Below are 12490 nucleotides of genomic sequence, written 5' to 3' on the forward strand. Positions count from 1 at the left end.
CAGTAGAGAAAAAAAGTTGGTTGCACGGAGATCGACGAATCGAAGGCCAGTGCGTCCGCATCCGCCACCAACATCGAGGGAAAGTAGAACACGGAAGGCCGCCGCCGCTTGGGTCCTAGGAAGGCTATCGCCGAGGCGACGCTGGCGTACACAGCCAGTGTCTTCTCCGGTTCTTTATCTCGGACCATCGTTGGCCCCCGTCTGGGATCCACATAAGCGAAGGCTCCCTCCTTCCCCTTCGACTGAAGTATCAGCCGACGGTTCCACCCTAATGAGAGGTGGGAAAGTGAGCCGCCCTTGAAAAGAATTATGGTCCGAGAAGACTTCGGTTGTGTACGCATGCGCCCGCCATCGGCCCTGACCCGCATTAGGGGCATTTGCGCCTCCAGGGGCCGTGCCATTGGCTCAGCTTGTGGGGGACGACATCTTGGGTGTCGTGGAATTAACACGTCAGATGTCCTAGCAGAAGGACTTAGTCGTGGAGCCATCACAACGAGATTAGCTTAAAGGGGTTAAACTGGACAAGGGACACGAGAGTTTTATACTAGTTAGGCCCCTTACGATGAAGGTAAAAGCCTACGTCTAGTTGTGATGGAATTATTGGGGTTTTGATAATCAGGGAGTGAATACGCTTTGCCTGAGTCTCGAGTTGTTGTTTCTTGTCCCTGAACCGCCGCCGGGTCGTCCCTTTATATACACAGGTTGACGCCCGGCCGGTTTACACAGTCCCGAGGCCGGCTCATACAAGTATCTGGCTCGGTCTCTTCCTTTCCCTAACTTAAATAACAAGTTATACAACTCTGGTGGTTTACAACTATGGGCCCTAATCCACCTTTGGGCTCTGGGCCTCTAAGCTTTAGTAGTAGAGCACCATCTTCTTTGTCTTCATGGGCTTCAATATAGACGAACGTGAACCGGCCCCTCCTGGGCGGTTTACACTCAGTAGTTATATCCTCAACATTAGGCCCCAGATTGAGTTGAACCTATTCATGTCAATCTTCAATACTTAAAAAAATTCCCTAAACATCTTCTTACGATCCTCGTAAACCGCCATGATATCTTCTCCCTGTAAACTTTGGTAAACCGCCATGACGTCATCTTCTGAAATTGCAGTAAATCGTCATGACATCATCTTTGTATAAAAAGGTTATAAAGATTCTCTTCATTAATTATCTTCCGAAGATCGAGGCGACAGCTACGCCCCATTTTACCGCTTCGGCTCCTCGATTCTCGTGCTTTCCTACTTTATCCATTCGCCTTATAAATAAGCGCAGGGGTCCTTCCCTTTTCCCCTTCCACACTTCTTCTTCTCCCTCTCAACGCCCAAGCCCGATAGCTCCACCGCCGCCGTCGACCTTCAAGCACTGCATCGTCCCTGGCCGCTGCATCAACCTGAATGCACCAGAGATCCGCGGTTCTCCTCCGCTACTCCTGCGACTCCGGTAAGCCTTCTTCCCTCAACCCTAGATCTGTGTTAGGGTTTCGGCCCTCATTTGTGTTCATCAGTGTTCATCCATGTTCATTGCTTTGCCTTTACTGTCTCATTGAATCTATGAAAGAACATGCGGTTCCCCCATGTTTGGTTTTGGTAATTGATGACAATCTCTATGGACGAATGGTTGTCTTGAGTTATATTTGAAGGATTTGTCCATAGGATTTTCTTGAAGTCCATGTGTTGGTTTCAAGGAGTTTATGAGTTGACCAAGGTGTTATTAAGGAATTATCCAAAGATTGGTCATGCGAGTGTTGAGCTTATTGCAAGCATGTCTTGAAGAAGAAGGTTGTGTGATCATTCATGTTTAACTTCAATACATCATCCAAATGAAGAGAGTTGCAAAGATTTAAGGTTGATCAAGACTAAGTCAATAGTGAATCAAGTTGATCAACTCACAAAGCCAAGAAGATGTACCGAGAGGGACCAAGTGTTCCCATGGTATGGTAAGCATTGTCCATTACGCTTTGTGTACTAACCCATGGTCTACGTGAGAGTTCTTTGTGGGGTTAGGTATGTTTCCATGGTCTTGCATCAAGAGGAAGATCCCATACAACCCATGGAGGATGACATCAAGTGGTGATCGTCATCAAGTTTGTTGTGTGCAAGTTCAAGTGGAGCAACACGAAGAGTGGCTCACCCATAATGGAGTATGGGGGAGCAATCAAGTTTGAATCTTGCCATCCATTGTGGTGTCAATGGACTTGTGAAGATGTGCCGAAGAGTCGCTCACCCATAGTGGACTATGGGGGAGCAATCATCTAGTCTTCATCGAGCCAACGCAATCAAGAAAGGTGGTCCAACTTGAGGGAGTCAAGACCGTCTTCATCTAGCTCAAGTGGACCATGTGCAAGGCAAAGGTTTTCCCTTGATAGGTTTTCTATGTTACCAGTCTCGTGGTGGTAGTTGGGAGACCGGGTTATAGGATCGTTTGCCGTACTATCAAGGGGGGCTCTCAAGTTGGTAGCTTGATCGTATCGTTAGTAGAGAGCTCAAACCATTGCATCCTTGCATCATGTTTCTTTGTTCTTGTTTGGTTCTCTTTGTGAGTCTTAGAGCTTATGGTCATCTTGATGACAAGCTTGAGTTCATCGAAAACGGAGTTCGCATGCGTCTTCTATGATGTTTTCGGTGTTGGAGGTTTTACCGGTCTTATCCAAGGAAGGGTTCTCACCATTTTCTTATGGGCCTTTTCTCACTTTCTTCTTATTGATATTTCTATCAAGATTGTGTTAGCCCTTGTTGCTAGCTTTCCAACAAACTTGGTTTCATCAAATTCGGAGCACGTATGCGAAAGTTGTAGCTGTTTTGATATTGCCTGTTTTACATAGAGAGGTTGTACCGCCCCGTAGAGAGGTTGTACCGGTTGACCGGTACAGCCGGTGTTTGGAGCGGTTGTACCACTCCAGAATTGGTCCGGAGGTTGTACCGGCCATGTACCGCTCTACCACCAGACTAGTTTCTGTTTTGGAGCGGTTCTTGGGCGGTTGTTGACCGGTTTAACCGGTTTAACCGGTACTACCGGTTCCCCAGGCTGTTGTACCGCTTAGAGCTTTTCCCAGGTTGGTTTTTTTTCCTCTGCTTTGGCCGGTTGTACCGGTTCGTGCGCCGGTTGTACCGGTCCTATAGTTTTCTGCACATAACGGGCAGATTCGTGGGGACCTATTTAAGGGGGTCTTCTTCCCCAATGGTTCCCTATCTCTTGAGCTCGTTTTTGCCCCCATTGTTGACCTTCTTCGAGCTTGCTAACTCTCAATCCCTCCATGGATTCTTGCTAGTTTTTGAGGGAAAAGATAGAGGAGATCTAGATCCACATTTCCACCAATCACTTTCTCCTCTATGTGAGGGGAACCCCTTGGATCTAGTTCTTGGAGTTCTTGGTGTTCTCCTTCTTGTTCTTTCTCTCATTTTCCTCCCTAGCACTAGTTGCTTCGGTGGGATTTGAGAGAGAAGGACTTGGGCACTCCGTGTGCCCTTGCCATTGCATTTGGTGCATCGGTTTGAGTTCTCCACGGTGATACGTGGAAGTTACAAGTTGAGAAGCTTATTACTCTTGAGTGCTTGGTGCCCTTGAGCTTGTTCCTCTTGGGTGCTTAGGCGCCCTAGACGGTTGGTGGTGTTCGGAGCTCAATCATTGTGGTGTAAAGCTCCGGGCAAGCGTCGGGGTCTCCAATTAGGTTGTGGAGATCGCCCTGAGCAATTTGACGGGTACCGGTGACCGCCCCCAAGGGTTGCCAAAGTGTACGGGTTCGGTGACCGCCCCCAAGGGTCGCCATTTGTACGGGTTCGGTGACCGCCCTCAAGGGTCCCTTAGTGGAATCACGGCATCTTTCATTGTGCGAGGGCGTGAGGAGATTACGGTGGCCCTAGTGGCTTCTTGGGGAGCATTGTGCCTCCACACCGCTCCAAACGGAGATTAGCATCCGCAATGGTGTGAACTTCGGGATACATCATCGCCTCCGTGTGCCTCGGTTATCTCTTACCCGAGCCCTTTACTTATGCACTTTACTTTGTGATAGCCATTTTGTTCCTTGTCATATATGTTGCTATCACATAGTTTCTTATCTTGCTTAGCATAAGTTGTTGGTGCACATAGGTGAGCCTAGTTGTTGTAAGGTTTTGTGCTTGACAAATTAACCGCTAGGTTTATTCCGCATTTGTTCAAGCATCTACCGTAATTATTTTAAAACGCCTATTCACCCCCCCCCTCTTGGCGACATCCACGATCTTTCAATTTGTATCAGAGCGTCGTCTCTCTTTGTTGGGCTTAACCGCCTAGAGAGTAAAGATGTCGACTAGAGGATTAGGATTCTCTGACACTCTTAGTTTCGATGGCACAAATTTTGATGTTTGGGTAATTCGCATGCTTAATCTCTTTAGGGTCATGGACCCAAATTTAGAGCGAATTGTAGATATGGGTTTTTCTCCTCCAAAGGATCCCCAAAGATTATCTTTAGAGGATGAGAAAAACTCTTATCTCAATGCTCAAGCTTCTAATGTGCTTTTCGATGCTTTGAGCAATGTAGTTATATTTCAACTCATGTCGTTCCGAGATGCTCATGAGTTGTGGACGAAGCTTCAAGATAAATATGGTGTGTCCAAGATTTGTGGGGATGATTGTTCTCCCTCCACCTCCGGTCGTATAGTCTTCTCAACTTCTTCTACTTCACCTACATGTGGTTTGCCACAAGGTAATGACATGGTGAGTAGTGTTGGTCATTGCAATGATGATAGTATGCTTATTGTGGATGATCCTTCATCACTATATTATTGCAATGCTCCTTCTTTGGGCTTTAACACTTCGAGCACTCCAAATGTTTCACATGCTTGTGTTGATAGTCCTTGCATATCATGTAGAAATTGCTTGACTAAATCTCATGATGATATGCTTGCTATGTCTTGTTGCCATGATAAAAATGCATCTATTTCCTCGAATTGTTGTGCTAACAATGTAGTGGAAACCGAACACTCCATGGAACAAGATGTGGTGTTTAATGGTGCCTCAAGGTATCCTACATCATCATCTATTGCTTTTTGCCTTATGGCTAAGGCGTCAAAGGTATCTCCTACTTTGTACCCCAACATGTCTCTTGATGATGATGTTGATGCTAATGATGATGAGGATAATGATGAAGAGAGTGATAATGTTGCCTCCTTAAAAACTAAGGGGGAAATGATTTTTAAAGCTCTTCATAAAAATAAAATTGCTCGTTCCAACTTCATGGAAATAATGTCCATTGCCATTGATGGCAAGAAATACATTGAGGAGTTGGAATCTCATCTAGAGGAGCATGAGGCCACCATTGATAAAATGGAAGGTCATGGGTGTGATTACGCTAATGAGATTGCGGACCTCTCTCAAGCTCTTGAACTTGAACAAACCACCAAGGAATCTCTTGAGGAGACTTTTGCTCTAGAATTGTCTAAAGTGAAGGAATCTACTGATAGAGCTCTTAAGGTGGCCAATGTTTTTGAAACTAAAAATGCTAAGCTTGAAGTTGCTCATGCTAGACTCCTTGAGGATTTTGAGCACCTCGAAAATGGCTCAAGGGTCATCAAGGGTGAGCTCATCAAACTCACCGAGTCTCATGCTCAACTTGAAGCTTCTTATTTAAAAGAGCTTGCCAAGTTTCCCTCTCCTCTTGTTGTTAATGATGATGCTTGTGCTACTAATTCTATTACTTGTGAAGCATCCATTTTGAAGGAGAATATTGAGCTACGGGCTCAACTTGAGGTGCTATCTTGCAATTATGGGAAATTGGAAGAAAGTCATGAAAAGCTCTCAAGCTCTCATGATGATCTTCTAGTATCCCATAGTGTGCTAAAGATAGCTCATGAGGCCATGATTGCTAAGGTAACATCTAGTGAGCCTCATGTAGATACTAGCACTACTTCTAGTCAAAATAGTATATTGCCATGTGCTAGTCCTTGTAATTCATCTACTCACAATGTTGGTACATCTTGTGATGAATTTCTTTCCTTGCCTTGTTGCTCTAACGATGAAGCTTATACTTCATCTAGTACTTGTGTTGAGACTAACCATGTAGAGGAAATCAAAGAGCTCAAGGCCCAAGTCACTTCTTTGAAGAAAGACTTGGAAAAGTGTCATGAAGGGAAGGCCACACTCAACAATATCTTGAGTGTGCAAAAATCCCCCAATGACAAAGGTGGACTTGGATTCAACTCCAACAAGAAGAAGAAGTCCAAGTTGAACAAGAAGAAGGGCCAAGAACAAGTCAAGAATTCGGCCAAGATTGTTTGCTTCAAGTGCAAAGTTGAAGGGCATCATGTTAGATCTTTCCCATTGAAGAAGAAGGCCATTAGTGTCAAGCAACAAGGGAATAGGGCACAAGTTCAATCTCATGCTCAACATCAAGTTTAAGAAAGGCCTCTTCCCAAGAAGACTCAAGTTAATGCTTCTCAAATTGAGAAATCAAGTGAGAAGAAAGTGAAGAGTAGACGTTGCTACTTATGTCGTGAGAAAGGTCACGTCGCTTCTTCATGCACTAGTGGTAACTTATCCAACCCAATTATTATTGATGATATCTATTCTCTTGGTAAGGATAAGGTTGGCAATGTGTTTGCCAAGTTTGTTGGTACTCAAAGTGGTGTCAAGCAAAGAACCATTTGGGTAGCCAAACCTATTGTGACTAACCTCTTAGGACCCAACTTGGTTGGGGACCAACAAGCTCAAACTTGATCAATAGGTGTTGTTGGAGGGCATTGGAGACTTGGCTACATTATGAAGAATTAAGGGGACTTCATCATTCTCTTTGTCTCAAGCCAAGTCAATTGGATTATCAAGTTTCTATCTTATATCCAATGTGCCTCCTTGCGGTAACTTGTACTTAAATTGTTTACCTTGAAAGTTACTTGCCCCCTTTCATGTTTTGGTTTTGTTCCTTGCATGTGTTTGTATATGTTGCGCTTCCAACTTGCTTATCTTGAGCAATCAAGTATGTGTGTGTTGGTTTGCACATCATGTACGTGTGCGTCGTGCGTTGAGCCTTTTTGCTTCCTGTTTGTATCCTAGTTGGCTCGTGTGAGAGATCAATGGAACATCCCATTTTGGGGGAGTGATGTGCTTTGTGCACCTCACAATCCTATAAATGTGTGTACATGAGGAATACCATCTAGTATTGATATTACAAGATTATCTAGTCGCTAGGTGGTATATCTCTCATGAGAAATTCAAATTCTAAAAATTCCATTGATTATCTCGTGTTGGATCCTCTTATTGCCTCTTGTTTAGTTCTTATTGGTATCACATTATGGGGGAGTAATATGCTAAGTGCATATTACAAGCCTAGAAAATGCGTACATTTGAGATATTGTCACCTAGAATTGATATTGTAAATTATCTTGTTCCTAGGTGGCATGTTAGCTCTACAAGTTGCAATTTGCTTGTGTGTGGTGTGAAGATGATGTTGGATATCCTTGCTATCTACCACCGGGAATTCTTTCCATCTACTTCGTGTCTTTTGACAATTGGTAGTCACTTATGTGTGGTAGAATTTAATTGATCATCTTTACATTGGCTTTTGTTTATTTGCCTTTTTCTCTTGCCAAGGTTTGTGTTAACTCCCTTTGTCTTCCATACCACTTGTGGATCTTGTTTATTTCTTGTTCTTGTCTAGTGTTTTCTAGATATAGTGAAAGTAGTGATCCCACCTTATGCATTTTGTATTCAAATACAAATCCTATATAATGCACAACTCGTGGGGGAGCTATTCTATTTTCTTCACTCTTCTTGTGATCCTTATCAAGTGTTTTTTGGTGGAAGGCAAGCCATTTCTTTTTGGTACTTTGTGCCATCATGAAACTTTGTTGAGAGCTTGGTATGTTTGGAACCATCCTCTCTTTGGGAGTTTGACATCTTTAGTTTAGTGTGTATCAATGGATATCTCATTCCTTGATGCATCTTTAATGATATCTTCCAAGTGATGATTTCTCCATTTGGTATCCTTTTCACTTGGCATTTATTTGTCTTTTGGTTTCGGGTTTTGAAAGTCTTGAGCATGCATGTTTACTTCATGTATTTCATTTGGCATGCTTTCTTTCTTTGACTCAATATATAGGGGAAACTCCACCTAGTCTCAATTTGGATGAGATGTGCATGAAATTCATTTTCATATCTATATGCACATATTTATGTGGAGTTTGTCCTATGTATTGGTGTTTCTAACTATTTGGTCCCGATGAGTTTGGGTACTATTTAGTTTGTGTTGTTCTTCTAGGAACATTTGGAGATGCATTGGATGCTCGGCTCACTCACAAGGAAGGTGTTGTCACCATGTGCATATTGGAGTCAAGCTAGGATGATCAATGAACTACTATCTACCTTCAATTGGTATCTACTACATCCTTCCAATGATATCTCGGTAACAAGTATCTATTCATGCTTTCTCCTCTTGCATTCAACCTTGTGTAGGTTGCATCTTGGCATGATTTTCATTTCATATCTTGTGATACTTGTTTCCTTTCTCAAAGCATCTCAACGATGATCTCTTGTTGCTAGTTGTGATGCCCTTGATGGATGTGTGTTTGGACTTCATTTATATACAATAAGACCATATCTAGCCAAGTGCTATGCTTTCAAGCAAATATCTTATTGGTATATTTATGACTTCCTTGTGGATATCTTGTTCCTTTGTGTTGTAACTATTTCGGGTGTACATTCTTCTTTGTAGATATATATATCATCATGATTTCGTATACATAGAACCTTATACACTTGAGAGAAATTACATCTCTAGTTGATATCCTTTCTTTCATGTCCACCTTGTCTTTCTTATGTTATTTCTTTGGTGGCTCCGTGAAAGCTTTTGCCTTGAGTGCGTGTCCTCTATCGTTGCATCTTGATGCACTCTTGTGTGGTGAAGATTATTTTCCTCATGCTTATCGTTACGAGGCTTTTGCCATCTTAATTGGCATCCCTCGTCTTGATGAGGCTTTCATCTTCTATCTTCACCACGGGTTGTCACAAGCATAAGTTCTTTATATGCTTATTAGTAAGCTTGTGAACCCATTTGCTAGTTGTGTGTGGGAATGACAGGCCTTGCACCGTGTGCCTCATTCTTTCAAGACTATGTTGATGCTTAATGCTCATCCTAATTTTAGTCTTCTCAAGTGCTTCGCCATGACTCACACACATCATTTTGGTTGAGCCCATTCTTAAGTTGCCTCTTTTACTTGTTGCTCAACCATGTGTTTGTTGCAAGTACTGGGCTTTGTTTCCTATATGCTCACTTGCACTTGTTGTAAGTTTCTATTGATTTTGGGGGAGCTATGATCCTATTTTGTGCACTTTGTATCCAATTACAAAACATTCTTTTTTGTGCACAAATCATGGGGAGCTTCTCTAGTTTCTTTAGAACACTCCTCGTCTCATATCATAATATCCTTCATTCATGTGGCTCATAGGATCTTTGGTCTAGTTGGTTCAATTGATATCCTTTGATTGCTTGCTTCAATTGGTATCTTTTGATTGCTTGATTGCTTATTTCTCTCTTTGTTATGTCTTTATGGCATATCATTCTTTTGCAATCTTTGGGCCTCAATATAGTTTGTGTTCCTCCAAGTATTAACCGTTGGATATGTGTATTGCATTCCACTCTCTTGTTGAGAAATACACAATTTATGGAGGACCACAATTTATATTGGTCTTCTTAGCTTTTCGCCCATTTTGGCAATCGATGCCAATGGGGGAGAAGTTTCGGAGAGTTTTCTGGAGAAGTTTAGAGAGTTATCTCCTCTTGCTTTGGTTTTGTTCCTTAGCATTTGCATCTCATACGCATGCACTATTGGTTGTTGCATTGCATAGTGAAGCATAATTCCTTATATAAACTCTCTTGAAAGTGATTGTCATCAAGTACCAAAATGGGGGAGATTGAAAGAACATGCGGTGCCCCCATGTTTGGTTTTGGTAATTTATGACAATCTCTATGGACAAATGGTTGTCTTGAGTTATATTTGAAGGATTTGTCCATAGGATTTTCTTGAAGTCCATGTGTTGGTTTCAAGGAGTTTATGAGTTGACCAAGGTGCTATTAAGGAATTATCCAAAGATTGGTCATGCGAGTGTTGAGCTTATTGCAAGCATGTCTTGAAGAAGAAGGTTGTGTGATCATTCATGTTTACCTTCAATACATCATCCAAATGAAGAGAGTTGCAAAGATTTAAGGTTGATCAAGACTAAGTCAATAGTGAATCAAGTTGATCAACTCACAAAGCGTAGAAGATGTACCGAGAGGGACCAAGTGTTCCCATGGTATGGTAAGCATTGTCCATTACGCTTTGTGTACTAACCCATGGTCTACGTGAGAGTTCTTTGTGGGGTTAGGTATGTTTCCATGGTCTTGCGTCAAGAGGAAGATCCCATACAACCCATGGAGGGTGACATCAAGTGGTGATCATCATCAAGTTTGTTGTGTGCAAGTTCAAGTGGAGCAACACGAAGAGTGGCTCACCCATAATGGAGTATGGGGGAGCAATCAAGTTTGAATCTTGCCATCCATTGTGGTGTCAATGGACTTGTGAAGATGTGCCGAAGAGTCGCTCACCCATAGTGGACTATGGGGGGGCAATCATCTAGTCTTCATCGAGCCAACGCAATCAAGAAAGGTGGTCCAACTTGAGGGAGTCAAGATCGTCTTCATCTAGCTCAAGTGGACCATGTGCAAGGCAAAGGTTTGCACTTGATAGGTTTTCTATTTTACCGATCTTGTGGTGGTAGTTGGGAGACCAGGTTATAGGATCGTTTGCCGTACTATCAAGGGGGGCTCTCAAGTTGGTAGCTTGATCGTATCGTTAGTAGAGAGCTCAAACCATTGCATCCTTGCATCATGTTTCTTTGTTCTTGTTTGGTTCTCTTCGTGAGTCTTAGAGCTTATGGTCATCTTGATGATAAGCTTGAGTTCATCGAAAACGGAGTTCGCATGCGTCTTCTATGATGTTTTCGGTGTTGGAGGTTTTACCGGTCTTATCCAAGGAAGGGTTCTCACCATTTTCTTATGGGTCTTTTCTCATTTGCTTCTTATTGATATTTCTATCAAGATTGTGTTAGCCCTTGTTGCTAGCTTTCTAACAAACTTGGTTTCATCGAATTCGGAGCTCGTATGCGAAAGTTGTGGCTGTTTTGATATTGCATGTTTTACATAGAGAGGTTGTACCGCCCCGTAGAGAGGTTGTACTGGTTGACCGGTACAATCGGTGTTTGGAGCGGTTGTACCGCTTCAGAATTGGTCCGGAGGTTGTACCGGCCATGTACCGCTCTACCACCGGACTAGTTTCTGTTTTGGAGCGGTTCTTGGGCGGTTGTTGACCGGTTTAACCGGTTTAACCTGTACTACCGGTTCCCCAGGCTGTTGTACCGCTTAGAGCTTTTCCCAGGTTGGTTTTTTCCTCTGCTTTGGCCGGTTGTACCGGTTCGTGCACCGGTTGTACCGGTCCTACAGTTTTCTGTACATAACGGGCAGATTCGTGGGGACCTATTTAAGGGGGTCTTCTTCCCCAATGGTTCCCTATCTCTTGAGCTCGTTTTTGCCCCCATTGTTGACCTTCTTCGAGCTTGCTAACTCTCAATCCCTCCATGGATTCTTGCTAGTTTTTGAGGGAAAAGATAGAGGAGATCTAGATCCACATTTCCACCAATCACTTTCTCCTCTATGTGAGGGGAACCCCTTGGATCTAGTTCTTGGAGTTCTTGGTGTTCTCCTTCTTATTCTTCCTCTCATTTTCCTCCCTAGCACTAGTTGCTTCGGTGGGATTTGAGAGAGAAGGACTTGGGCACTCCGTGTGCCCTTGCCATTGCATTTGGTGCATCGGTTTGAGTTCTCCACGGTGATACGTGGAAGTTACAAGTTGAGAAGCTTATTACTCTTGGGTGCTTGGTGCCCTTGAGCTTGTTCCTCTTGGGTGCTTGGGCGCCCTAGATGGTTGGTGGTGTTCGGAGCTCAATCATTGTGGTGTAAAGCTCCGGGCAAGCGTCGGGGTCTCCAATTAGGTTGTGGAGATCGCCCCGAGCAATTTGACGGGTACCGGTGACCGCCCCCAAGGGTTGCCAAAGTGTACGGGTTCGGTGACCGCCCCCAAGGGTCGCCATTTGTACGGGTTCGGTGACCGCCCTCAAGGGTCCCTTAGTGGAATCACGGCATCTTGCATTGTGCGAGGGCGTGAGGAGATTACGGTGGCCCTAGTGGCTTCTTTGGGAGCATTGTGCCTCCACACCGCTCCAAACGGATATTAGCATCCGCAAGGGTGTGAACTTCGGGATACATCATCGCCTCCGCGTGCCTCGGTTATCTCTTACCCGAGCCCTTTACTTATGCACTTTACTTTGTGATAGCCATTTTGTTCCTTGTCATATATCTTTCTATCACATAGTTTCTTATCTTGCTTAGCATAAGTTGTTGGTGCACATAGGTGAGCCTAGTTGTTGTAAGGTTTTGTGCTTGACAAATTAACCGCTAGGTTTATTCCGCATATGTTCAAGCCTCT

Source organism: Triticum dicoccoides, chromosome 1B (genome assembly GCF_002162155.2).
Source record: "Triticum dicoccoides isolate Atlit2015 ecotype Zavitan chromosome 1B, WEW_v2.0, whole genome shotgun sequence".
NCBI lineage: Eukaryota > Viridiplantae > Streptophyta > Magnoliopsida > Poales > Poaceae > Triticum > Triticum dicoccoides.